We start from the raw sequence: 4,981 nt of genomic DNA on the forward strand, positions 1-4,981 counted from the left end.
CGTAAACCACCATGCCAATTAGTGGAGAAAATCTTCCAGAAACATGCTGCTGGCATTATTAGGTTTTCTGCGGCTTATAAATTTATCCGCTGTTGATCTCTGGCATCACTAAGAAGCAACAACTGTCCATGCTATACCATTACATTCACGATACAGGCACAAGTCTCCATGGCTGTATCCATGTATCAGTCTGTTCTCTATGTTCTTAGTCCTCCGTCTTTCAGCCCTCTTGCTGCTTATTTCCATCTCCCCAGCTCCTGTGACATTCCCATTTCCCCCAAAACCTCATCTACACAGGAACAGCTTTTTGTCCCTACCAACAGTGGAACTTATCCCTGAGGTACAAACCGGCACTGCAGCTCCCTCGCTTTATCAAGCGGGTGTCAATCACTCACCACTTAAGATCGTGCGGGCTTAGGTTAAACCCTTAGCCTTAAGATCAAGCACCTCTTATCCCATCATAATGCTCCTTTTAAGGAGTTCAGAACTTGCCAACACATGGACCTACTCAGACCAATGGATCTAGACAAAGACAAGCCGACTCCAGCTCATGAAACAAAGAGTACATCTTGCGGGTCTGGGATGTTTGCTGTTATCAGTCATTTGTTTCAAGTATCAGGGTGTCACATGAAGAATTTGCCAATTCTGTCCCACTTCTACTTGAAAAGGAGAGAGGTCCGAAAATGCTGGCATAGTTTCAAGTCTATTCCTCAGAGTGCTGTTAGATTTTGGTGGAAAGTCACACACAGACATGTAGGTGACATGTAAGGGACTCATGTAAAAAGTCAACACTACAATGTCAGCAAAGTCATTTGGTAACTAGGCTGACAAGATGGTTTTGTATCCACACCTTCATATTAGACCAACACCTGTTATTGATGTCATTATCTCAAAATAAATGCATTTAAGTATCAAGTTTGCTCATGCAGACAGAGCAGATGATTCAAATAATGAGAATGTAGAATAAATTCAAATAATGAGAATATAGAATAAACTTGCTGTTGCTGTCATGAAATTCAGCCAGCTACATATTTTCAAATATTAAACTCCACTCACCTACACAAGTCCCAATATAATCTGCTCTAACATTATTTAACTTATATATTAACATAACATTAACCTTAATATTTAACATTATTTAAGACAAACTCCTGAGGAAGAGAAACAAGAATTGTCTGTTACATTTAAACACCTGCAGTGTTCAACCTTATACTAAATAAATGCATACTACTACCTGCTAGATGTAGAAGACATTACCATCATTTTGGAAGAGGGATGAAAAAGGAGAGAGACCTTATCTCCCTAGGGTATTCCAAGGCACAGGCACATGATGGTTTCACTAGTTTCAGGTAAGATTCCTCAGGGAGTGCCTTTACACCAGTCTTGAAGAACAATATCCCTAGATAAGGAATCATTAAATTGTTACCTAATGGCATAAAATTTTCAGTTTAGATCATGTTGCATGTTAATATTCAGAGCAGGGTAAAATTGACAAAAGAAACTGATAGAAATGAAGCGTCCTGAAAACTGCTGGTGAAATGACCCAGTTTTATTATATGAATCTGTAGAACGGGCAGAGAAACATGTTATCCATCATCTATAGAAATTGCTTGTGACCTCTGTTCAGGTCTTTGATATATTGTAAATTACAGCTTTTTGTAGCTCCTTACAGGGTTACAGTGTTTTACAACCACACCCCACACTGTAACTTGGTATTGATACTCAGGTGCTCCCTACCACCCCTGGTTCATCTGGGGTTTCAGGCCAGAAGAGTTTCACAAGAGCACTGCAAGAAGTCATGACACAATGATCAAAAAGAAGCATGTCTCAGTCAAAATTAAACTGCTGGCAACATTCAGTAAGATGTATGTTAAAAGATACCATTAAAAAACATCCAATAGCCTTCCAGAATTTATAGAAAATTATGCTAAAATTATATTGTGAAATAATAAACATTACTAAAATGTTGTTTTATTTCTGCAAAAATATGCATAAGGCAAGCCTCTCCTTTTAACAAAGTTCTCAAAGAGTTTTTAATCGTATTCTTAATAAAGCCAATGCATCATTTCAACCAGTTTATTACTATAGTAATTATCTACTCATATAGAAGAAAAAAATTACAGTATTTTACCTCAACATGGATTAAAAGAAGGACTGTGTTAGGTCATGTAAGATGCATTCCAGTGTTCAGCAGTGTCATACCAAAAAAAAAAAAAACAAACCTTTTCCAAACTGTCTGGAAACACCATATATTAGAACTATATTCAGTGTAATCACACACAAATATCAACATATAAAGAACTAAGACTACCTAAAAAAAATTTGCTACAATGTTTGTATAATATATTTGGGCTCATATATTGACAATAAGGACAAAGTTTTAAAAAAAAATCATACTCATGGCAGCATATACAAATATATGCTTAGCATATAAGCAATTCTTACTGAGCTAGAAATCACTAATGAAATTAATATGGCTAATTACAGTCAGAATGATGATGGGAGATTGCAGACAAGTTAATGTGCCATGTCTACTCTTGGATGCAAATGTGGAGCAGATATTCAGGAACCAGAACAAGCACTGAATGGCAAATCAGGACAGGTTATTTTTTCTTCTAGAAAGAGTTATAAATTCAGCTGAGAAACACTTATAAAAAGCCAAGAATTCAACTGAACAGAACTTTGGACAGTAACTGAAGCAGAAGATATGATTTAATCAAGTCCACATATTTTGTTGCATTTTGCCCCAAATTTTTCTTTAGTAAAATGTCTTAATTCTAGATACCTAAAAACATACAATGACCTTACCTGGAAAGAGCAGGACTCTCTTCCTGTGGAAAATAATCAGCATTAAAAATGAAAAGAACAATTAAAACAAAGGCAAAGAAACACTACTTGAACTTTCTCACAGCAATGCACCGTCTTAGGTAATGACACATTATACATTTATGGTATAATACCATGTTATACATAAATGTTACCTTTATAATACACAAAAAAAACCCTTACTGTTTTTTAATAACTCATTGTCACAAACATAGATTTCAGATATGAAAGGAATGAATAATCCTCAACACAATATCCAGCAAGAAACATTGTCACCAGGAGGAAAACGAGCAACAAATTCAAATTTGGAAAATGACCATCACTTAAATACAACAGAACATGCAGGGGTGATCAGGAAATACATTCAAATATGAAAGTTACTGACAACAAAAACCAGAAGAAATGAAATGTTTCATTTATCAATTAAAAAAAAAAAAAAGAACAAAATCTATTACAGTATTTTGCATTACAGCCACAAAAATAAGTTAGAAACACAAAAGAATTATGTACTACTAAGAGTCTCTAAGAGGCCTGTGTTCATGTACATGAAACACAAGCAAAATGAGACTGTTTTGTCTTTTTGAGGAAAAATAACACAATAGTTACTAAAACTTTGTAGTAAAAAACCAAAGGTGTTATACTATAGAAGTTGAATCTAGAACATTAATCTACCCTTTACTGAAACAAATAAAAAGGAAGGCTTTCTTAGAGTTTGTCTAAAAAAATGAAATTGAATAAAACTATACAATTATCTGAATTCTTTGAGAAAATACATTTTTGGGCACTTGTGGATTGCTTAGAAATACAATGTTGAAAGAAAAGTTTATCTTACTTTATTAGACTCAAGTTTTTTCACCACTGAAGTGATCTATTTTGCTTTGAAGATAGTCCTAACTTTATTGTTATTTGACCATTTACCATGTATCCCAGATATTCTCAAATAAAATTACCAAATATCCAAGTATTCAATAAATACTAGTACACCCAATATATAAGTCTAGAAAGAAAAATCACATAATTCAAGTTATTACAAATAAATAGCTAGCTATAACTTCTATAACTTTATAAATATTTAAACAAAATTCTGCTGAATATAGGTTAGCCTCCTAAATATACAACTAAACTAACAAAACCATTTCCTAAAAGTCAGAAAATAGTTCAGAAAGACAAGTTTATTTTTGGGAAGTTAAGACTCCTACAGCATTTGCTTTTAGGGCAAACTCAAAGCACATTATCCACTACTTCCCAAAACTCTGTGCTAGCTATTGCTCTTTGGTTAGTTAATGAATTATAGACTTAAAGCTACTTAAAAAAAAAATAAAGATCCAAATACAAAAGTATCTCTGTGAGAAAATGTGCATATGCTCCCCGGTGCAAAGGTTACAGAAATCAGTAAGCCCTCCTCAAATCCTTTCTGTTCTCACAAAACACGTGCTACCTGCCCTTGTCCAGAGCCACACCTCAGAGAAGAGCCTTTCCTCTCTGTGAGGAAACACAGCTAAAAATGCAAATTAATTTTTCCTTTTCAGCAACAAGTCTGTGACGAGATCTATCCTTCTGCTGGAAAACAGAATTGGACTGTCAAGTGAAAGCATGGAAGTCATTGATTTACAGACAGGAGTCACTGTTCCTTTACAGAAAGGAGCTACCGTTCCTTAGTACAGCAGGCAGTTTTCCAAAGCTGCATGGCATCCTATTCCAAAGCAAAGAGCACATACTCCTGGTCTTTCCTTTAAACATCCTGGCAAATATTGGCAGGTGAACCTGAAATATTAAAACCAGGCTACATGTCACAGAGCTCCAGCCACGTGGTAATTATTTGGCTTTTTTGGTCCCTTCCTGTACAACCGGCTTTAAAGTGTTCTCAACCTGCTTTTTATGTTTTTTGGAGACTTTTCTTGGGAAAGTAAGCAATTCTATCACTTGAACACTCCCACTACTGTGATTCATGAAATCAAAAGTATTACTGTGTAGGGCCAAACTCCAGTTGAGAGATTACTACCAACACTTCCCACCTCATTTCAGAGCCGTGCAGTTCCCATTCTGTACGTGGCACCGCCGTGAGCCGCTGCTCTACACACACATCTTACCTCAGGCTGCACTGCAGGAGGAAATGGCTAAATGGGACTTTTCAAAGATTGTGCCACATTGAATG

The sequence above is a fragment of the Vidua macroura genome, chromosome 9 (assembly GCF_024509145.1).
Source record: "Vidua macroura isolate BioBank_ID:100142 chromosome 9, ASM2450914v1, whole genome shotgun sequence".
Taxonomy (NCBI): Eukaryota; Metazoa; Chordata; class Aves; order Passeriformes; family Viduidae; genus Vidua; species Vidua macroura.